Consider the following 23,676-nt stretch of genomic DNA (forward strand, 5'->3'; position numbering starts at 1 on the left):
GTGCTGTCTTCGGGGGTATAATTACAGGAGATGTGTGGGGAGATTTTGCTGGCATTTCGTTTCCAGAAGGATGTTTTCCAGTGAAAAAATATAATGGCTTTGCCTTTACCAATATACTAAATATGAACGTCAGGCAAGTGTCTTGTTTCAACTAGGCAACATACACTCATGGTACAAAATTTCAAAGTAAACCAAAGGGCACCCTATATAATCTAGGTCTCCTTCCCAGTCTCCAACTCCTAGAGACAAGCACCATGACTATTTCTTATGCGGCCTCTGGCATATACTCTATGCATTTATTAAACATATTATCCTGGACACTATTATGGTAGCCTGAAATTCACTCCTCACCCTCTTCCTCCTCTTCTCTGTATCCTGGGAGGCTAAGCCCTTACAGGCTATTGTTTCCCAAGGTCCTGGGTCAGCTGATAGGTGTATTTGGTTTCTCAGCTCTTGTATCACTTGCTGAACCCATTTCCTGAATTAAGTGATCTTTGTGTGAAAAACCTTGAGTGATTTCTGTTTTTCTATTTGGACTGAGTGTTTCCCTCTTTGTTAAAGCTCTTGGTTCACTGAAAATCTTAACAAATTCACATATATCTTTTCTTTTTTTTCACCAAAATGGTGGCATGTTATAATTGGTGTTATCTGTGTCTTCCTTTTTCGCTCGCCAATATGTCTTCGGAGGTTTTTTTTTTTTTTTTTTTTTTTTAATCATTATATAGAAAGGTGACTCTTTTATTTTTAGTGATTACCCAGGATATGGCTTATTCAACCAGAACCCCATCGATCAACCTCTAGGGTGTTTCCAGGGTGTTGCTATTATAAAGAATTTCTGGTGAATATGTGAATACTCTTGTACGTATATCACTTCACCCATATGGAGGTTTAGCTGTAGGATAAAGACCTAGAAGTGGAAATGCTGAGTAGATACATTTACGGCGTTGATAGAGATTGCCAACTCATGGTTCCATGAGCAATGTTTGAGTGGTTGCAGGCCCAGCTGAGAGAATTTTGGGGGGCAGGACTGTGAATATCCCAAGGAGAGGGACCGTGTTCTTTTGCTCACTAGTGCATCCCCAGTGCCTCACGTGGTGGTGGGAGATTCTCAATAAATATCTGTTGAATGAAATTTAAAAGTGGAGCAAGGCCATGGCCAAGGTCAGGTCAGCACCCTCCTGGCTCTGCCACTGACCGGCTGAATAGCCTTGAACCAAGTCCCTCAGACTCCGTGATCTCAGAGCCCTCTCGAGCTTTGACTACCTGCAATTGAGGGCTTCCAAACCAGGCAGAGCATCCGAATCACTGACAGAACTTTAAAAATGATGGACTCTGGACTGCATTCAGGAATTTAGCTACAATAATTCTGCAGTAGAAGCTTTCAGTGGACTCTGCGAGCCACCACACAGACCCTCCCGTAGGAATGAATGACTTTCTCCCCAGCTTCTGGGCGTGCTGCTGGCAGGAAGCCCTCAGTTAGCTGGTGGTCCTCTCTGACAGGTGCCTCAGCTGGAGACAGCAGCCTTGCTCAAGGTCAGATCCCTTCCCTAGGGTAACTGTATCTAATGACTGATGAACATGGGGCATAAAGGCCTGGCTCCCTCACCCCAACTTAGAGCAACCCTGAAGGAGCCGTCCCATCTTCAGAGCTCCCCATAGGGTTAGCTGAGGCCTCTCTTGAGACTGTCCAATCCTGCTTTCCACCCCTCCCTTCCACAAGTGTAGATCCTCACAACACCGACAAACCCTCTGAACTCTGAGCCCTAAACTCCATCTAGGGATCTGCTTCCCAGAGAGCCTGGCCTGTGACAGGGCCCTAGAATCTGTAATTTTAAAAAATGTTTTTCTTTTTTGTTTTTGAGACAGTTTCTCACTCTGTTACTCAGAATGGAGTGCAGTGGCATGGTCATAGCTCACCTCAAATTCCCGGTGTCAAGAGATCCTCCCACCTCAGCCTCCTGAGTAGCTGGGACTATTGGCATGTACCATCACACCCCGCTAATTTAAAGAAAAAAGAAATTCTAGAGATGGGGGTAGAGGCGTGTCTCTCTATGTTGCCCAGGCTGGTCTCATATTCCTGGGCTCAAATAATCTTCCCATCTCAGCCTCCCAAAGTGCTAGGATTACAGCCATGAGCCACCGTGCCCTACCTAGAAAGTGTATTTTCTTTTCTTTTTCTTTTCTTCTTTTTGGAGTGCAGTGGCACGATCTTGGCTCACTGTAACCGCCGCCTCCCGGATTCAAGTGATTCTCCTGCCTCAGCCTCCCGAGTAGTTGGGATTACAGGCACCTGCTAACACACCTGGCTAATTTCTGTATTTTTAGTAGAGACGGCATTTCACCATGTTGGCCAGGCTGGTGTCGAACTCCTGACCTCAGGTGATCTGCCCTTCTTGGCCTCCCAAAATGCTGGGATTACAGGCACGAGCCACTGCGCCCAGCTGAAAGTGTATTTTTCAAACAGATTCTCCTCCTAAGTGATATAACCTCAGCCCCCTGCCTTCTGTAGAGTTACTTTGTATACAAGAATTCTTCATGTTTTTATTTTCTTGGTGCCATGGGCCCCTCCTCAGAATAATGTTTTTAAATACATTTTTTAAAAAATACATACTGAGGCTGGACATGGTGGCTCACACCTATAGTCCCAACAATTTGGGAGGCTGAGGCAAGAGGATCGTTAAGCACAGAAGTTCAAGACCAGCCTGGGCAACATAGTAAGACCCCCGTCTCTACAAAATAATTTAAAAATTACCCAGGCATGGTAGCACATAACTGTGGTCTCAGCTACTTGGGAGGCTGAGATGGAAGGATCACCTGGGCCTGGGAGGTCAAGGCTCCAGTGAGCCAAGATCGTGCTACTGCACTCCAGCCTGGGTTACAGAATGAGACCCTTTCTCACAAAACAAAACAAAAACAAAAACCGAAAAGGAGAATTACAAAGGCAACCAATTATATTGAGATTTGGTTATCAAAATATTTTTTGACTTGTGAAATAGAAATACATTTTTCTTTATTAACCCATCAATTAAGATCCAGCAGTGGGCCAGGCATGGTGGCTCATGCCTGTAATCCCAACACTTTGGGAATCTGAAACGGGTGGATCACTTGAGGTCAGGAGTTTGAGATCAGCCTGGCCAACATAGTGAAACCCTGTCTCTACTAAAAATACAAAAAATTAGCTAATTTTTTATTAGCTATATGTGCTGGGTATGGTGGCACGTGCCTGTAATTCCAGTTACTCAGAAGGCTGAGGCAGGAGAATCGCTTGAACCCACGAGGCAGAGGTTGCAGTGAGTTGAGATCATACCACTGTACTCCAGCCTTGGTGACAGAGTGAGATTCCATCTCAAAAAAAAAAAAAAAAGAAAGAAAAAGAAAAAATTCCAGCAGAGCAGTGTGTCTAATAACTACCATAATTTTGAAGTAATGAGGAGCATAAACCATATCTCAAGATACCTGTAGCCATTGTGATGTGATATGAAAATATCAGTGAATTCTGTGGAACAGAATGCCAAGTGCTGCTAAAACTGCTGGGGTTTGTATAATGGAAGGAAATGCTGATCTTCAGTTAGAGGGTAGGGAAAATAGAGATGTCCTTTTTTATTATGACTCATCCCAGTCCACAGACCTTCTGAATTCCATCTGTGACCCCCTGCTCCACTGCATGCCCTCTCCAGTGGGTTCCTTGGTCTGGTGAGTGTTTTCATCATAAATCTCCAGGTGGGCTTTATCTCTTGCCAGCAAGGGAGTAGAAGAGTTTCAAACAAAGGATGGATGAGATGCCTGAGGCCCTTTGGTGGGAACAGGCAGGGAACGCTGAGCCTAGGGCATTGCTGCGCTGTACAGCAGAACTCATGTGCCTGCCTTGGCCAACCCTAGTTTCCCAGTTAGAGCAGCTTTCCAGCTACACCAAAACAAGGTGCCAAATTGTTTTCCAGGTCCTCCAAGAAGGCTGTCTCTTCCTCCTGTCAGTGTGGGTTGAGCTTTCTCTGCCTTTGATCTTGATGCTTCATGAAAAGCCAGAGGGCTTGCCTCCTGGTGGGACATCCCTCAGTCAGGACCCACAGCAAGCTTACACGCCTGCTCAATTAGGGATAAAATCCATTCAAAGTACATTAACTCCCTCACTTCTTTGAATAAGTAACTGTGGATCATCTGCCCCAGAGCCTGCCCTGTGGAAGCAGAAGCAGACGTGCTGAGGGGGCGTGGCATTTGCTGAGTGTCTCAGAGGCAGGATTAGAAGAATGTGAGAACCCTGAGGAGGGCAGGCAGAGGTATGGGAAGTGGGTAGCTTTCTTAAAGAGGAGGTTCCTGAAGTCTGGGCTGCTGACAGCCTATGACAAGATGAAAGCCTTGTCCACTAAAATGCATGCCCCATTCCCCACCCCAGGGCCACCTTGCACTGAGTGATGTCAAGAAGGGGACACTTCGGCATCCAACTGCGTCACCCAGGAGCCAGGTGACGGCAAATCATTCATGTCTTTAACTTCAGTTTTCTCATCTCTAAAATGGGACAATGATACCAAGCTGACCAGCCTCATGGGGTTATTGTGAGGATTGAGACGATATTGGGGATGCTTTGAGAGTTTGTAAACCCTAAGATCTGGTGAAATGAGTTCACAATAGAGGCAAGGACGTGGATGCAGATGGGAAACGAGGGCTGCTGTGTTCAGATGTGTAGGTTGTTCACTATTCAAGGGAATCTGGCTTTCCTACTCTGCTTGCCAGATATCCCAGCTTCTACCCCACTTGCCAAGTCATTCACCCTGGCACGGGGCTGTGGAAGGCAGGCCTTTTTCCACGGCACATAGTGTCCCTGCTTGCCCTTGCAAACCCAGGCCACATTCAGATGCAGGGAAGAAAATGAAGCTTCTGCCTGTTCTCTGATGGGTTTTTGTGGAGCTCTTAGATCATAATTACTTAATGGAGACATAATGCAGCAATCTTAACTCATTTCTATTATCTACTAAAATAAATAGTAGATAGGTGTGTGTGTTTTTTTTTAATTTTAATAACTTAATACAACAGTAAATAAAGCTGCAGCCCAGAGGGCAGACTGCTACTGAAGAGAAGTGGTGGTGACCTGATTGTGTGACAGGGAGATATCCATGCTGGCTTTATGGACCACCCACAGGCAGCTGCATCATCCAGAGCTGCCTCTAAATTCTCTCTCTTGTCTCCTGAAATTCCAGCTTTATTACTATTTTCAGTATAGAACCCCTAGTTTTGGAGGTTTGCAAAGCCTCCACTTGCTCTGATCCCCTACACTGAGAACACAGTGGGTCCTCCATGGCTCCAAGGGATGTGGGGTGGTAGGGAGTGGTGAGCTCTCAGCAGGGGGTTTTGCCTTGGATCCTGAGGCTGCAGAGAAGGATGACTCTGGTAGGCTGAATAATGCCTCCCCAAATGTCCACCCGTTAATCCCCAGAAAGTGTGACTGTTACCTTATGTGGCAAAAGGGACTTTGAAGGTGCAATTAGATTAAGGATCTTGAGATGAAGAGTGTTGGGAGCAGGCCCCCCAAAATCTGGCCATAAACTGGCCCCAAGACTGGCCATAAACAAAATCTCTGCAGCACTGTAACATGTTCATAATGGCCCTAACACCCAAGCTGGAAGGTTGTGGGTTTAGGGGAATGAGGGCAAGGAACACCCGGCCCTCCCAGGGCTGAAAACCGCTTAAAGGCATTCTTAAGCCACAAACAATAGCATGAGCGATCTGTGCCTTAAGGACATGCTCCTGCTGCAGTTAACTAGCCCAACTCCTTTATTTCGGCCCATCCCTTCGTTTCCCATAAGGGATACTTTTAGTTAATTTAATATCTATAGAAACAATGCTAATGACTGGCTTGCTGTTAATAAATACGTGGGTAAATCTCTATTCAAGGCTCTCAGCTCTGAAGGCTGTGAGACCCCTGATTTTCCACTTCACACCTCTATATTTCTGTGTGTGTGTCTTTAATTCCTCTAGCGCTGCTGGGTTAGGGTCTCCCCGACTGAGCTCGTTCCAGCAAAGAGATTACCTTGGTTTATCTGGGTGAGCCCAATGCGATCACAGGGTCCTTATAAGAAGGAGAGGGAGGAGATCAAAGTGGGTGGTTGGAGAAGGCCATGTGACCACCAGAGCAGAGCCTGGAGAGATGAAGCCATGAGCCAAAGAACACTGGCAGCTACTGGGAGCTGGAAGAGGCAAGGAAGAGACTCTCCCTTGGATCCTGCAGAAAAAAACAGCCTTGGCCACAACCTTATTTTAGCCTGGTAAGGCTTATTTCAGACTTCTGAACTCCAGAACTGTAAGATAATAAATCTGTGTTGCAAGCTACTAAGTGTATGGCCATTTGTTATAGCAGCCAAGGAAACTAATACAGTGATACATGCAGTATTGTATACCATGGCCTCTCATGATCCAAAAGACCCAGTGTAAAGCTGGTATGATTTCAGGAACACCCAGAGTACCACTATACCAAATCGTCATCCCTGTGTCTGAAGTTCCATTGTCAGAGCTAACAATAACAATGGGTAACTTTTTTTTTTTTTTTAAAGAGATGGAGTGTCACCATGTTGCCCAGGCTACAGTGCAGTGGCTATTTTCAAACACAATCATATTGCACTACAGACTTGAACTCCTGGCTCAAGTAATCATCCCGCCACAGCCTCCCAAGTAACTAGGATTAGAGGTACATGCACTGTGCCAGGCAATAATGACGAACATTTAACGAGTGCTTGTTTGTGGTAACAAACAAGCCTAATAAAGGCTGTTGCCCTTTAGTAGAGAGGTTCTCAGCTCTGACTATTAATTAGAATTCTCTGAGAGTACTAAAGAAACAGGCAGCAAAGTCCCACCCAGAAGTTTCTGTATCAGAATCCCAGAGGTAGAACCTGGGTTTCTGTATTTTTCTTTGTTTTTGTTTTTGAGAAAGGGTCTTCTTCTGTTGCCCAGGCTGTAGTGCAGTGGCATGATCATGGCTCACTGCAGACTTAACCTCCCAGGCTCAAGCAATCCTCCTGCCTTGGCCTCCTGAGTAGCTGGGACCACAGGTGTGCGCCAACATGCCTGGCTAATTTTTTTATTTTTATTTTCTGTAGGGACAGGTTTTTGCCATGTTGCCCAGGCTGATCTCAGACTCCTGGGCTCCAGTGATTTGCCTGCTTTGGCCTCCCAAAGTGCTGGGATTTGTATCTTTTAAATGCCCCACAGATGATTTTAAATGTGCCCAAAGTTGTGTCAAAGCATAATTTTCAAAAATTTAAAAGACATAACTCTTATATAAACGTATAGTGAACACAAGTGAAAGATTTGTTTAACTTATGAATGAGGGAACCCAGCAGAATGGCAAAGATGGTTTAAAGGAAGATATTAGAAATTGAAGTATGGTCAGTGAAAAAAGAATGCTGACTACTTAAGATGGCTAAGTAAGAATGCTGGTTACTTAAGATGGCTATGTAAGATACAAAACTGTTTAATGTCCTGCAGGAAAACCAAATCATAACCATCAGGGTTGTTCTTTTTGAAGTATATAGAAATTATTTGCAACATCAATTTTTACAGTTAACATCAATTTTTACAAAGTCTGGGCACTAACCAATGGTAAATAGTAAGTCAGACATACTCTAAGGAGATTTTTAAAGGGCACATAATACTCCTTTTGCTTTATTTCCTAGTTTTGGATAATTTTTCTGCATTAGGGCAAGTGGTGGTCCCTGTTAAAATGCAGGTGTCTCCGGATCAGAAATGCTTCCCACTGATTTTAGGAGTCCATTCATGCCTTTATCAGTCCGATAGGCATTCCTAGAGCACCTACTGAGCACATGGCCCTTGGGGGATATGGTGATGAGTAGGAGGCTGCTGCTGCCCTCACATGTAGTATCTAGGAGAAGGGCACAGACGCAGATAATCCACACATGAGTCAGCAGGTCTGTACAAAGTGAAGCGCCCTGGGATTTAACAGAGGGAAAAAAAAAAAAAATTCTATGGAAGGGGAAGGTGCCAGTGCACCTGGGCTTAAAAGGATGGTAAGATTTCTTTCTTTCCTTTTTTTTTTTTTGAGAAAACCTCTCACTCTGTTGCCCAGGCTCCAGTGCAGTGGCGCGATCTTAGTTCACTACAACCTTTGCCTCCTGGGTTCAAGCAATTCTGCTTCAGCCTCCTGAGTAGTTGGGATTACAGGTGTGCGCCACCAAACATGGCTAATTTTTGTATTTTTAGTAGAGACAGAGTTTCGCCACGTTGGCCGGGCTGGTCTCCATCTCCTGACCTCAAGTGATCTGCCCGCCTTGGCCTCCCAAAGTGCTGGGATTACAGGCATGAGCCACCGTGCCCATCCAGGATGGTAAGATTCAATAGGAGAACATGGGAATGAAAAGCACTCTAGGGGGAAAGGCATGGGCAAAGCCTCGGAGGCAGGAAAGCAGCAAACATGTTTAGAGGAATGGTGAGCAGCCTAACTTGATGATGCAAAGAGCTTGCTTAGTGAGAGAATGAGGTAGGACAAACAGTCAAAAATGGGATCCCAGAGCAGCTTGAATGCCAAGCTAAGGGATCTGGACTTTATCCAGTTGAAAACCAACAACTGTTGCTGGTTTGGGGACACAGATGGGCATGTTTAGCTTGTGGAGAAGGGACTGGATGGGCCTATGGGGCATAGAGGAGAAGAGTCCCCATGCCCCATGACAAGAGCTTTGAACATCTCTGGGTGTAACCTGACTCTTACTTGGATCCTGCCTTTCTCTCACCTGAATAGAAGCCCTTCAGGTTTATCCCCTTTGAAATGCACCCCACATTTTGAGATGAGCAGAGGCAGGGGTGGAGAAAGGCCTGTGCCATGTTGCCATAGAGTGTTTGGGAAGAGAGGCCCCTTCCTCTCAGGCTTCCTAGTGCTGGACCAGGTCCCAGAGAGGCCATCGCCCTATCAGGCCTTCTCCCTCTCCCTCATGTAGAAGGCACTGCTTTGCCAGCCCCACCCCTCAGGCACTCCTAGCCAAGCCATTTTGGGGCAGAGGGTGGAATCTGAGAATGCCAATCTTGGGGTCATGCCAAACAGAGTTCAATTTTTTCTTTCCTTGAGACACAGTCTTGGTCTTTTGCCCAGGCTGGAGTGCAGTGGCACGATCTTGGCTCACTGCAACCTCTGCCTCCCAGGCTCAAGCAATTCTGCCCCAGTCACCCGAGTAGCTGGGATTACAGGCGCGCACCACCACGCCCAGCTAATCTTTGTATTTTTAGTGGAGGCGGGATTTTACCATATTGGCCTGACCTCAAGTGATCCTCCCAGCTCGGCCTCCCAAAGTGCTGGGATTACAGGCGTGAGCCACCGCGCCCAGCCCAGAATTCAAATTTTGTCTCCAGCACTTATTTATTTATTTATTTATTGGAGACAGGGTCTTGCTCTGTCACCCAGGCTGGAGTGCAGTGGTGCACACTCCTGGGCTCAAGCAGTCCTCCTGCCTCAGCCTCCTATAGCTGGGACTATAGGCGGATGCCATCACACCACTGTGTGTGTGTGTGTGTGTGTGTGTGTGTGTGTGTGTGTGTGTATATGTATATTTTTTTTTTTTTAGAGATGGTATCTCACTATGTTGCCCAAGCTTGTCTCAAACTGCTGGGCTCAAGCGATCTTCCCACTTCAGTCTCCCAAAATGTTGGAATTATAGATGTGAGCCACCATGCCCGGCCTCTGCACTTTCTTGCCATGTGACTTCAGCAGCCTGAACCTCCAATTTCTCAGATGTAAGATGGAGATAATAATAGTGCCTCCCTCCTCATGTCGACGTGGGAGCACATGCAGTAATGCCTGAGAACACCAACACTAAGCTTGGCCCACAGTGTGTGCTCAGGCATGGGGCTGGGGGTGTCAGCAATAAGCCCCACCTGCTCTTTGGAGCCTTTTTGCCTTTGTAGATTTTGGAGAGGAAATCTTGGGAAGAAGGACATCTGGGTTTTGGTCTTTTGGCAAGGAAGGAATCCAGTGTTTCACCTTGGGAAAGTCCCTGCCCTTGGGGGCACCTCAACTTCCTCCTTTGTGAAATGTTGAGGCATATGTGGGTGATGTGGGCTAGCAGGAGGTCTCTGGACCTTTTCAGCCCCAGCGTTCATTTTACTCATGTCTGTATGCCTCTGTCCCCTCAGTGAGTGTTTATTGAGCCCCTACTATTGCCAGGCCTTGTGCTGGGCAATGGGACACGGCCAAGAAGAAGGAGGTCACCATCTTTACCCGCGAGGGCCATGGCTACCTCCCAGGTCCCACATGGTCTCATTTTGAGAGCCACTGGGAAGGCCTGGTGTGGGCACCTTATGCAGGTTCTCAGGGAATGAGTACTCAACTCGGTGCCAGGCCAGCACCAGGTGCTGAGGCTGCACAGGGCCCTGCCCTTGAGGGCACACAGTCAGGGGTGGGGAGGGGGGTACACAGTTGTATGGGAATGTGAAGGAGAGAACCACGCCTCCATTTGGATAGGTGAGGAAAGACTTCACAGAACAGAGCCCTGTAACGGGTGGTTTTCCAGTGTAAGAGGGAGAGGGCATTCCAGGCAGAGGTAACAGCAGACACAGGGCCTGGAGGTGTTCCCTGCACGGGAGGAGCTGGAGACTGGGACATAGAGAGGTAGGCAGAGAACCGTGAATAGCCCATACAGTGGAATTTGGACTTCATCATGCAGACTATGAGGATAGAGATATTTAAGAAGGGGTGTCAGGTGACCCTATTTACACTGGAGGACGGTGACTCTGGCTAAAGTGTGGAGGATGGGTTGGCTGAAAAAGGAATAGAGGCAGGGCAGCTGGTGCCCTCACAGGAGAAACGAGAGGACCACGGCGGGCAGTGGTGGCAGCAGGGATGGGAGGAAGGATCATGTGAGGTGGAAGGCCAGGGCTCGGTGGTGGGGTGGATATGGGCCAGGGGAGTCCAAGAGGCCTCCAGGATGCTGGCTGGAGCACAAGGAGGATGGTAGGGTTTGGTCGCTGAGGTGGGGAAGAGGAAGTGGAGCAGGGTGGGGCAGAGGCCTGGAGATGACGGGTATGTTTGCAACAGGGGAGAGGCCCTGCAGGCACCTGGCTACCTGGGCCTGAAGAGAAGCAGGGGAGATGAGTTTTGTGGGAGTTGACAGTGGCCACGTGAGAGGGGAACACAGGCATAAAGGACTGAGTGCAGGGAGGCCATTTGATGAGAAAACGGAGGACTGAGGCAGAACTCCAAGGGTCACCACCACTTTAAAAATCTGTTTTCTTGGCTGGGTGCAGTGGCTCATGCCTGTGATCGCAGCACTTTGGGAGGCCAAGGCGGGCGGATCTCTTGAGGTCAGGAGTTTGAGACCAGCCTGGCCAACATGGTGAAATCCCATCTCTACTAAAAATACAAAAATTAGCTGGGTGTGGTGGCTCTCACTTGTAATTCCAGCTACTCGAGAGGATGAGGTGGGAAGATCGCTTAAACCCAGGAGGCAGAAGCTGAATTGAGCCAAGATCCAGTCACTGCCCTCAAGCCTGGGCAACAGAGTGAGACTCCATAAAAAATAATTTGTTTTCTTCTGATTGTTCGGATTGTAAGAGTAATATACGCTCATTGCAAAAAAATGTGTCCAGCTTTTTGGCATCACTCCTTGTTGGCAAAGATATTGTTTATACATTCAATACACTCATTTATTTTTATATTATTTTTAAAGATGAGGTCTTGCTTTGTTGCCCAGGCTAGTCTTGAATTCCTGGGCTCAAGTGACCCTCCCACCCCGGCCTCTCAAAGTGCTGGGATTACAGGCGTGAGCCACCACACCCAGGTTACACTCAGCTGCAGGCCTATGTGCTGGGTACAGGGCTGTTGAGGACAGTGGCTGCCAGAATGCAGGCTGCAGCAGGGAGGCTCGGCTGGGGCTGCACACTCCGTGGAGCTGGTGGGAGCTCCCCGGGTGCCACTACTGCCACCCGCCCAAACCAGGGCACCTGTAGAATCAGCTACTCAGGAGTCTGAGGTGGGAGGATGGCTTGAGCCCAGGAGGTGGAGGCTGCAGTAAGCCGAGATTGTGCCACTGCACTCCAGCCTGGACAACAGAGTAAGTCTCAAAAAATAATAATAAAGAAAAAAAAAAAAAGGAAATTCACCCAGCTTCACCATTACTGTGACATCTAAGGCTGGAGAAAATGATGAAACTGTCCAGACTACCCTCAAGTTTACAGACAAGGAGAAATACCCAGATAAACCCTGCCTTTATGAAGCATTCTCAGAAAATCTAGAAGATAATGTCTCAGACATTTAAAAATTCTTAGCATTACAGGCTGAAGAAAATCTTGGTATGGTGATGATCTGTAGTGACAGTTGTGCAAGAAAAATTAAAAGAAGTAGATCAGATAAAAAAAACTAGAAGAGAAGAAAAAAAAAGAAACAGAAAGAATCCAAATAAGCTGAAAAGCAATTATTCCATGGCATTCCTGTTATAATGGAGAATGTCTTAAATTGGAAGTCCCAATTTGCTGCAGAAGGCTTGGAAATTAAAAAGAAATGGATGGAAGAACAAGCAGGAAAAAATAAATTAAGTGGGAAACAGCTACTTGAAACAGATCCAAATCTTGACACATCTGATATCCAGTTCTTGGAGGATGCTGGAAACAACGTGGAAGAAATTAAGTCTTTGTTCCAGGAAATGGATGACCTGAGCTGGAGGATGAGAAGGATGATCCAGACTCCAATCCTGCTGACCCAGAGAGTGACTTCACTGACCAGAGGACTGTCCCCATCTTTAGAGAGGCTTGACTGTCACAGCATCCTGGCTATGCTCAGAGGGTTTTGATTTTCCTTTCCTTTTCTCCAAGAAGAAATAATTATAAGGAGAATTTTTTTTTTTTTTTTTTTTTGAGACAGGGTCTCGCTCTGTCACCCAGGATGGAGTGCAGTGGTATGATCATAGCTCACTGCAGCCTCAACTTCCCAGGCCCATGTGAGCCTTCCAAGTAGCTGGGACTACAAGTGTGCACCACCACATATGGTTAATATTTAAAATTTCTTGTAGAGACAAGGTCTATATTGCCCAGGCTGGTCTCGAGCTCCTGGTCTCAAGCAATCCTCCGACCTTAGCCTCCCGAAGTGCTGTTATTACAGGCATGAGCCACCATGCCAAGCTGAGGATATTCTTCTGATAGTTTTCATGTTGAACTTAATAAACTGACTTAAAATTTCAAATTAAAGAGGAAAGAATGTATGAAATGATCACTCTAGGGAATGGTAAGCGGATTTCCTAAGGCAGTTTGAGGTTTGTTTGGCAGTGTTGAGTGCCTAGTTGAGGTTTAGGGTCATAAACTTGAAGTGTGATAATTTGGGGTGGAGTGTCTCTGGGAAGAAAAAGGTGGAAATACTTCCCTTCTAGTTGGGTTCCTCTGCATTTGGAGGCCTGCCTTGATTCTTCTTTGGCTGAGAGGACCTTCGGCTGTGGTCCTTGGGCTCCTTGGATGCTTCTTGGTGGTGAGGGGCCACTAGGGAGTAGGGGTAGAGTAGCATGGGAATACAAGAATGGGACAGAACTGGGACTACCAGGAATTCAGAAGAGCAGCTGGTAGCAACAGACCAGATAGCTTTGGGGAGAGATACTGATGGGACAAGGGGATGGGTGAATTTGAGGTGTTGGCCTTGGATATTGGCATTGGGTTGGTGATGATGGAGTGGAGACAATATGATGTTGGTTTTGGACTGTTGTTGGCTTTGGGGTATTGAGGAGCCAAGGACAGTCATGGATGCTCAGAGTATGGGGCAACCCCGAGGGAGCCCAAGAAGGGCTGCCACCATGAGGGACAACTAGAATAAAGTGGTTGGAAAGATCAGTAGAATGAAGCTCAGCCAAATCTGTAGAGACAGAACAGATCAGTGGCCAGCTAATTTTTTTTTTTTTTAATTTTTTTGTAGAGGCAAGGATCTCACCCATTGCCCAGGTTGCTCTCAAACTCCTAGGCTTGAGCGATCCTCCTACCTCGGCCTTCCAAAGTGCTGGGATTACAGGCATGAGCTGTTGCACCTGGCCAGGGTAGATTTTCTGATAATACTTAGCAGGACCTCATCAAGTGAAACACTACTGAAGGAGAATGCGGTACAATGAGAGTCCATTTGTATTTTGGAAGACTAGTTGTTAGCAGAGTTGGATCAAGGTGCAATCAAGCCAGTTAATGACACTTTCAGACTCCTCTTCACTCATCCCCTGAACATCCTTACAGCACGGATGTACTGCTGGTGAGAGAATGTGAGCAGGACTGGAGCTATGCAGGAGTAGCTGGGAGACATCTGTCTGTGAAGGAGGCAGGGTAGATGGACTCCCTAACCTCCAGGTCACTGCTCTACTCTGCCGTAATCTGTCATTGTGGCCCTCACTGCTGTCCACGGATTGCCCAGACACCCAGGCATCCTGCAGCAACTGAGACTGTGGCTGTAACAGGAGAGTGGGTAGCGGCCAGGCCTCCATTCTCTTTTCTTGAAACTTCAATACCTTCTCCCCGCCCCAACACAGACACCCTGAATGATGACCACAGCATCTCCCCTGCCTATTCCACCATCGCACTGTATTTAAACCTACAGCCCCACCTTCCTTCCTGCCACATGAGATGAAATGTCTGTTCTCACTCCCGTCTCAGGTCAGCCCCACCTGGGCCTCTTTAAGGATCTTGCTTCTGCAGTTATGATCTCTCCTTCCCACACTGTCCATCTGTCTTTCTCTGCAGGACCACTCTCATCCATGCATAAACATACTCTTAGGAAACCTTAGTGTGGCCCCACATCAAACCATTTCTCTTTTCCTTTTCCCAGCACATCTCCACGGAGTTGTCTATATTTGGTGTCCCCACTCTTCTGTTTTACTGCCCATTCTTTCCTCACCCCATTGTGGCATTGTGAATAGGTGCTTGTAACATAGTACAAAAGAAACACATGATGAAAAGCAAGTTTATCTCCACTCCTGTTCCCAGCCACCTGGTTTCCCGCCCCCTGGAGCCAACTGATGTTACTCATTTCTTGGTGTCCTTGGTATATACGTAAATACCTCTGTACACTCTAATGGGGCTCTTCTATCCACGCTGACTCTAAAAAGCCCCTTCTCAGAGTCACCAGTGACCTATACCAGCCCAGAGCTACAGATCACTTCTCTGTCTTCATCTTACTCAAATTTCTAGCAGCATTTGACATGGTGACAAATTCCACTAGCTTCTCCTCCTTCGTCTCCAGCCATTTTTCCTAGTCTCATCTGCTGGTTCCTCCTCCTCCATCAGTTCTCTAAAGGGTAGTATGCCTAGGGCTCAGTCTTCTCTCTTATCCCTTTCTAAGTGTTCTCTGTTCTCATTCCTATAGCTTCAACACTTTCTATGTGCTGACAACCCTCACATTTAAAAAATCTCCAACCCCTGCCTTTTTCTAAGAGCTCTAAACTCACATCCAACTTCCTAAATATTATTCCTCCTGGATAGTTAATGGCATCTCAAACTTAAAGAAATACTAGTTTTCTCAGCCAGGCATGGTGGCTCACACCTGTAATTCCAGCACTTTGGGTGGCTGAGGTGGGTAGATAGCCTGAGGCAGGAGTTCGAGACCAGCCTAGCCAACATGGTGAAACTCCATCTCTACTAAAAATACAAAAATTAGCCTGGCATGATGGTGCATGTCTGTAATCTCAGTACTCAGGAGGCTGAGGCATGAGAATCGCTTGAACCCAGGAGGCAGAGATTGCAGTGAGCCGAGATTGTGCCACTGCACTCCAGCCTGGGTGACAGAGCGAGACTCCGTCTCAAAAAGAAAAGAAAAAAAAAAAACAAAGAAAGAAAAATACTAGTTTTCTCCTCCAAATGATGCCACCATTCACCCATTTGCTCAGACAACGGAGCTCAACCCTTGCACGAGCATCCAATTCATCAGAAGGACTCATCAGCTCCCTTTGCAGGATATATCCTAAATCCAGCCTCTTCTTATACCTCCACAACTGCCCCCAGTCAAGCCACCATTGTCTGTCACCTGGAATACAACAGCTTCTTCCCCAAACTGCCACAGTTCAGCCAGGGTGAGCTTTGACAATATCACTCCTCTGCTTGAGACACAGCTTATTCCACCACCTTACCATGGCCCTGCATGGTCTCCCCCTCCTCCAGACCCCCACCCTGTCTCACTCCACTCCCCCACTTTCCTGGAATGTGGTGACACATGCTGTCGGCCCCTTGCTGGTCCTTCTCTTTGGAATGCCCTTCGTCTAGACCTTCAGGGGCTGCCTCCTTCCCATGAAATCTCAGGACTCAATCCAAATGTGACTTTTTCTAAAAAGCCCTCCCTGACCACTGCCAGACCTCTCTGCCAGTTTTATCTTCTCTATAGCCCTTCTCACTTCCCCAAATAACTTGTGCACATGTTTATGTCCCATAACACATGCTTGGAATGCAAGCTCCTTGAGAACAAGGCCTCTGATTTGCTTCATGCTCTTTATCCCCATTACGTAGGATCAATGCCTGGCACATGGTAAGAGCTTAATCAACATTTGCTGATTGAATCCTGAAATGAAAGAGCAAGCTGGTAAGGATAAGGTCTAGTAAGGTCTAGGAATCCTTCCTAGCATAATCATAATCATCTGTGGTCTCTTTAGAGTTTTTTTTTTTTTTTTTTAAGTTCTCAAATACAACCCTCTCCATCAATCCTACCTAACCCAACAACTGAGACTCGGCCAAGGTCAGAAAGGTAGTCCTATTTAACTGCTTCCTCCACTGTTCTTACACCGAAACCCCAGTAAAATTGTCATTCAGCCACATTGTACCCAGGCTAATAAGTATAGAGCCTTCTCTCCCTGTATTCCTTACCTTACCCCCACCCCGCCACCCCCTCCAACCCCTGTCTTTCCCCTGGGATATCAAAGGGAGACAAGCTGGCTTCGCATCAGACCTAGGAGAAGTGGGAAGGGCTTGCACACTAACTTATCTCCCTATGGGGAGATATAAAATTTGCCCATAAATAAAACATTTTATTATTTAGCTTGAACATTAAATTTCATCGGCATGCAGCATGTGTTTTATTATCTGTACCAGACACTAACATGTACTTAAAAATGAAATTTTGGAACCCTGCCCTGGCTTGCAGAATGCTAGTAAAGAAATTCTAATACAGTCTTGGAGAGATGCTCCAGACCTCTCCTTCTAAAATGGCATGGGCAATCAGCATTTTTACATTCATGTAGCACTTTGCAGTAGTGGTAAAGATGCTCTAATTGTGCCTCTAGCTGCTTCTATACTGCTGCTTCTAATATATTGCAGGCTGGAAAATAACACACTATAGCCAAAGATGTTGGAATTGTGTCCAAAGCAAGCATTAGTATACCCTAAATGAGTGTGGAGGGAATTCTATGAGAAAGGTACAGAGAATTTGTGATAGCTGTTCTCCCAATCCAGCAGCCTTTTTTTTCTTCTTCTTTGTTATTTTTTACCTGCTGCTCCTTTGTTCTTGGCAGTGCTCCAGAGACACTCATCTCAAATGTTAATGTGCACACAGAGCACCTGGGGATCTTGTTAAAACGAGTCTGATTCAATAGTCCCGGGGTGGAGCTTAGTTCTAATGAACTCTCAGGTGATGCTGCTGGTCATCAGACCACGCTTTGAGTAGCCAAACTCTAGAACTGCAGCATCCAATAAGATGCCATTAACCGCATGTGGCTATTTAACTTGATTCAAATTAAACGAAATGTAAAGATTCAGTTCCTGGGTTGCACTAGCCATATTTCAGTGGCCACATGCGGTTGGTGGCTATTCTACTGATGGCTCAAAGACAGAACATTCCCATCCCACGCAGAAAGGTCTACAGGAGGCTGGGCGCAGTGGCTCACGTCTGTAATCCCAGCGCTTAGGAGGCTGAGGGGGGGTGGATCACTTGAGGTTAGGAGCTTGAGACCATCTGGCCAACATGGTGAAACCCCGTCTCTACTAAAAATACAAAAATTAGCCAGACATGCTCACTTGAATCCAGGAGGCGGAGGTTACAGTGGGCTTGGTAGTGCCACTGCACTCCAGCCTGGGTGACAGAGCGAGATTCTCTCTCTCTTAAAAAAAAAAAAAAAAAAAAGAAAGAAAAAGAAAAGAAATGTATATATGACAGCGCTACTCTACAGAACTGGAGCTGTTGGAAATATAATCCCTGAAGTGTGAGAAGGTACTCATCCCTGCTCCCCTGAAGGGGCTCAGTGCAAACAAAACTCCACTTGAAGCTGGGCATGGTGGCTCATGCCTATAATCCCAGGACTTTGAGAGGCTGAGGAGACCAGCATGGGTGACATAGTAAGACTCTGTGTCTATTTAAAAAAAAAAAAAAAAAACAAACAGGCCAGGCACAGTGGCTCACACCTGTAATCCCAGCACTTAGGGAGGATGAGGCAGGTGGATCACCTGAGGTCAGGAGTTCAAGACCAGCCTGACCAACATGGAGAAACTGGGTCTCTACTAAAAATACAAAATTAGCCAGGCATGGTGGCAGATGCCTGTAATCCCAGCTACTTGGGAGGCTGAGGCAGGAGAATTGCTAGAACCGGGGAGGCGGAGGTTGCGTTAAGCCAGGATCACGCCATTGCACTCCAGCCTGGGCAACAAGAACGAAACTTTGTCTCAAAAACCAAAAAAACAAAAACAAAACTCCACTTGAGAGCAAAAGCTTAATAAATACGATATAGCTTCATGTCCCACTGAAAGTCTGCAGCCTTACTTTACCGTTTTCCACTTCCTCCTGTCCAGACCCACCGCCACGGGTGCATCTTTGTTAGTGATGACCGTGGCCGTCGCTGCTGGGATGTGCAGACAACATGGAGGAATTGCCCCTTTGCTGCTTCTTTGTCCACTTCCTGGTAACTTGGTGCAGGGGAGACGTTTACAACCCAGACTCCACGGTCCCTCCCCCCCGTCCTCTGTACTTGTTATCGGGTCTGGAATGTGGCAGGGGAGCTTTGCAGGAGAGTCCAGGGAACCCAAAGCCCTTTGTCTGCTGTTTCCACTTCTCTGGGCATCTTCATTACATGGGGAGGTGGACAGAAGGGAAATTACTGGAGAATAGAGTTGATTCTGCACACATTGGAGCAATAAAGAAATGAGACCCAGCTCCCTCCTCTCAAACTGATCCCAGCTGTTGCTGCAACAATTCACAGCAAAAAGTTCTCCAGCTGGGGAAGGAGGAGGGTGGAGAGACATTTTCCAAGAATGCCTTTCATGTGGACTCAGAGCTGTCATTTTCCTGGCAATTCTGTGAACCGGGACCTGGGGCAGTTTCCCAAAGTGCAGTTGGTGTGCATGTGGCCTGCCCTAGAAATCGCATAACTGAGAGGCACATTACTGGGGGCCCAGGAAATGCCTGCCTCACCACCCTCAGAGTTCATGGCCCAGAAGGCATGAGAGAACCAGCACAGCTCACTGTCTGGGTGGAGAACTTTTGCCCCCAGCTGAACAGTGAGGGGCTGGCCTGGAGTTGAACCCAGACAGCCTCCTTTCCTGGGCAAGGGCTCTGCTAATTCACATTGGAATAATTCTTCTGTCTATAAATTTACATGCAAGGCCGATGCTGTCCATCCCAAATAACCAGGTTAATCCTTCAACATATTAGTAGACATGTAGGTGGCAACACAGATGGAAAGGATCCTGGGGTGTGAGTCAGAAGAATTGGAATCAGTCTGCCTCTGGCCCTTGCCACTGTGTGACTTTGAGCACGTCTCCTTTCTTCTCTAGGCCTCAGTTTACTTATCTGTAAAAGAAGGCTACTATCTATTTTTCAGAGCTGTTCAGCATTTGGTACACAGTACCAGGTGCCCAATAAATGCTGATGTAACCATTTCATACTTACTAGGTGCTGGGCACTGGGCAAGGCAGTGGGGGAGATGGTGACACAGTTCCTGTCCTCATGGAGTTGACGATGTGGAGAGGGAGACAGATACTAACCAAAGACTCATATGAAAAAGTATAAAATAACAACTGTCACAGATGCAACAAAGAGGGTTACAAAATGTATTGTGAATCTGTAATGGGGGAACTGACCTAGTCTGGGAGGCCGACTTCCCTGTGCATGTGATAATTGAGCTAAGAGCTCAGAAGTAATGGGGGTTAACTGGATACAGCATGTGCAAAGGTCCTGTGGCACAAGAGTGCTTGGCAGTCTACAAGGGACGGAAAGAGGCTGGGTGTGGCAGGATGGCAGGCAGTCAGGAGACATATAGAGAAATAGAGGCTGGAAAGGAAGTTGAGATAAAACTCTTCATAGGGTTGTGCTAGATCATGGAGATCAAACCAATTATAAACACCTCTGACTTCAGGGAGTTTACAATCTGCAGAAATGGGATGATAACTTTGAAGTGTCCTTTCAGTATTCTTTGGTATATCGAATCTATTGTTGTATCTTGGGCTGTGACCTGTAAGAAATTAAGACAGTGCCAAAGTTGTCCAACTGGAATTTCTAAAACACTGACCTCTTGTACACACACATGGTTCATCTGGAGGGAACCGAGAGGGGATCAGACCCAGCTTCCCAAAGAGGTCCAGGGATGTTACGGGAGAATGAGTCCAGTCTGACGAGAAATGTCCCTTTTCTGCAAAAACACCCTGCCCTCTCCACACTGACCACTGGCTCTTGAAAGAGAAGCTGGAATGTCCATGTGAATTACATCCATTTGCCTTCTGACTCCACAAATGGTTTGCATTAGGGGACCATAGGGCTTTTCTGCCTTCATTCTTTCCAGATGAGGGTAGAGCTGCGGGCATAATAGGCTGAATGAATGGGGTGATGGATGCCTCCAGTCAATCCCAGGAAGCCTTCCGCTGGAGTCAGTGAGAAGTGCCTCAACCTCACCCACTTAGAATGGCTCAGACCAAGAACCAGAAACCCCTGAGCAGGAAAAGGGAAGCCCTATTCCCGGTAGTGGGTGTACCTTTGTTCTTGCCCTAGGTGCGGTGGCTCAATTTCCTGACCTGCTCCATGGAAGGTGATCTAATGGTGGTGACTGTGGGAGGAGCAGCAACAATAGCAGGAGAGGTACTCAAGTTCTGGGTGTCTATCACAATGGGGAGAAATCTTAGTCCACACACTCTTCATTAGCCTGTAAGTAAACTAAATGTCACTAGTGAGCCCCATTTTAGAAGGTGGTAGAAATGTAATCGTAGTCAATTTGGGATTCCGCTTCACTGTTTTACCTGGGATTGCATGTAAACTCTGGGAAGGTTTATGGAGAGTTAAGGGGGTTGGGGTGGATGTTAGGAACTGTTAAGAGAATAGATTCTGGAACCAGGCTGTCTGGGTTCAAATCCCAGCCATGCTTCTTGCTGGCCCTGGGACCTTAGGTAAGTTATTTGTCCTCATAATGGCTTCAATTTTCTCATCTGTAAAATGGGAAGAAAAATAGTGCCTCCTGTAATGGGTTGTTGTGAGGACTAAATGAGGTAGTACAAGTGTAGTGCTATAGAATGAATGCTGCACGTAATAAATATTTGTTCCTCTTAATATGGGGGTTTGACATTGTTATCCTCCCCGAAGCCCAGTGGTCTGGCCTCTGGGTTCCCAGGGTCCACATCCAGCCCATTCTTGAGCACACAGGACCATAAGACGGAGCCAGCATCAAGCAGGACCCAGAGCTTGGGGAATGCTCTCTGGGACCCCAGTCAGCCTGGACACCCCACAGTGACCCCTTCTGCTTGTGCACTTGACCTGGAAGGGCCGCAGCATCCACAATGTCCTTCCAAAGGGACCCCACCATCTGCAGTCTTTCTCTTCCTCTGCCTCCTCTCCTACCTCCCAATCATAATCTTGTTTCTCCCCTGGGACCTGAGAGCCCCATCCTCACTCATCCTCATCTCTCAGCCCCATAGATATCCCTGAGCCTTGGTGACTCCAAAGCCAAAGTTACTTTGTTCCTGGAGCTCTGATGAGTCTTTGCTTCCTTTGAGTAGCAAGCGAGGGACCCTTTGGCTAGTCGAATGAGGGAAGGAATAACTTCCCAGGCCAGGGGCAAAAGGAGATATTGGGGATTGGGAAGCAGGGCTCTGTTAAATTGTCAAATGCTTTCTCCCCACACTGTCCTGTGTCCTTACTGAGGATCAGCACAGGGCTAGTGTCCAGTGAGAAGAGTAGCAGCATTAGTGCCAGAGGCCTGCTGCTGCGGCATGGGCGACACTGTGCTATACCCTGCTATGCTCCAAAGACAGCTGCAAACTGAGTCCCGGGCAGGAGCTCCTGGAGAATCCCTGCAGTCGGTGCATCAGGAAGTAGGCTCTCAGACAATTGGACCAGCCAATCACTGCCCCCAGGTGCACCAGGCACCCCAGGCACTCGGGCCAGCTGCTAATGCTAGCGTTGAAAGTGCTTCCTGCTAACCAGCCCAATCAAGCTATTTCTGATTACACAATGAAACTTACCCTGGCAAAAGGAGGACCAGTTTTATACATCCTTCTGGAGCCAGTTTCCATGGAGATCTACTTTTTTTTTTTTTTTTTTTTTTTGAGATGGAGTTTCGCTCTTGTTACCCAGACTGGAGTGCAGTGATGCGATCTCTGCTCACTGCAACCTCTGCCTCCCGGGTTCAAGCGATTCTCCTGCCTCAGCCTCCCAAGTAGCTGGGATTACAAGCACCTGCCACCATGCCTGGCTAATTTATACGTTTAGTAGAGATGGGTTTCACCATGTTAGGCTGGTCTCGAACTCCTGACCTCAGGTGATCCACCTGCCTCAGCTTCCCAAAGTGCTGGGATTACAGGCATGCGCTGCCACGCCCAGCAGATCTACTCTTCTTTATCCCAGCCATGCTTTCCACTTTGCTGGGCCTTGAACACACCAAGCTTGCAACCACCCCAAGGCTTTTGCACTCCCTGTCTCTTCTATCCAGAAGACAGTTCTTCCCCATATGTCCACATGGCTGCCTCTTTCATCTCCTTCAGGTTGTTGATCAATTGTCATCTTATCAGTGAGAACTTCCTGACATCTTGTTTTAATTTCTATTGTTTTATAAAGATGGGGGTCTCACTATGTTGCCCAGGCTGGCCTTGAACTCCTGAGCTCAAGCAATCCTCCCACCTTAGCCTCCCGAAGTCCTAGGATTACAGGTGTGAATCACCAAACCTGGCCTTGACATCCTGCTTAAATTGCTATCTTACCCATTCTCCACTTCCTATATTTTTCTCCAAGGCATTTAGCACTTTCTCTTTTATTTATTATTTGGTTATTGCTTTTGTTTTGATACAGGGTCTTGCTCTGTCACCCAGGCTAGAGTACAGTGGTGTAATGACAGCTCACTGCATCCTCAACCTCCTGGGCTCAAGCAATCCTCCTGCCTCAGCTTCCCAAGTAGCTAGGACTACAGATGTGCGCCACCACACCTGGCTAATTTTTGTATTTTTTGTAGAGACAAGGCCTCACTATGTTGTCAATGCTGGTCTCAAATTCCTCATCTCAGTGATCCTCCCACCTTGGCCTCCCAAAGTGCTAGGATTACAGGCATGAGCTGCCATGCCCGGCCTGTCCTATTTATTGTTTTCTTCCTCCCAATTCCATGAGGGCAGCTACTTAGTCTTGTTCAGGAAGGAAGGCAGGCAGGCAGGAAGGAAGGAAGAAAGGAAGGAAAGAAGGAAGGAAGGAAGGAAGGGGACTTCACAGGAGTTGTCTGCCTTTTCCCCATTGTATACACAAAGCAGTAAAGCCCAGAGAATTTAAGTGACTCAGCCAAGACCATA

At 47.1% G+C, this 23,676-nt stretch overlaps 2 protein-coding genes and 1 pseudogene across 2 annotated transcripts in view; 2 read left to right on the forward strand and 1 right to left on the reverse strand.

Annotated features, from left to right (window-relative positions):
• The window catches only part of SKIC8 (SKI8 subunit of superkiller complex), a 421,718-nt gene that overhangs the window by 77,797 nt on the left and 320,245 nt on the right, over positions 1 to 23,676 (reverse strand). The gene's annotated exons all lie outside the window — the stretch shown is intronic.
• PSMA4 (proteasome 20S subunit alpha 4) overlaps positions 1 to 23,676 on the forward strand; it is a 231,304-nt gene that overhangs the window by 52,362 nt on the left and 155,266 nt on the right. The gene's annotated exons all lie outside the window — the stretch shown is intronic.
• On the forward strand, positions 10,886 to 12,739 carry LOC126959315 (RWD domain-containing protein 1-like; annotated as a pseudogene).

Source organism: Macaca thibetana, chromosome 7 (genome assembly GCF_024542745.1).
Source record: "Macaca thibetana thibetana isolate TM-01 chromosome 7, ASM2454274v1, whole genome shotgun sequence".
NCBI classification, from domain to species: Eukaryota; Metazoa; Chordata; class Mammalia; order Primates; family Cercopithecidae; genus Macaca; species Macaca thibetana.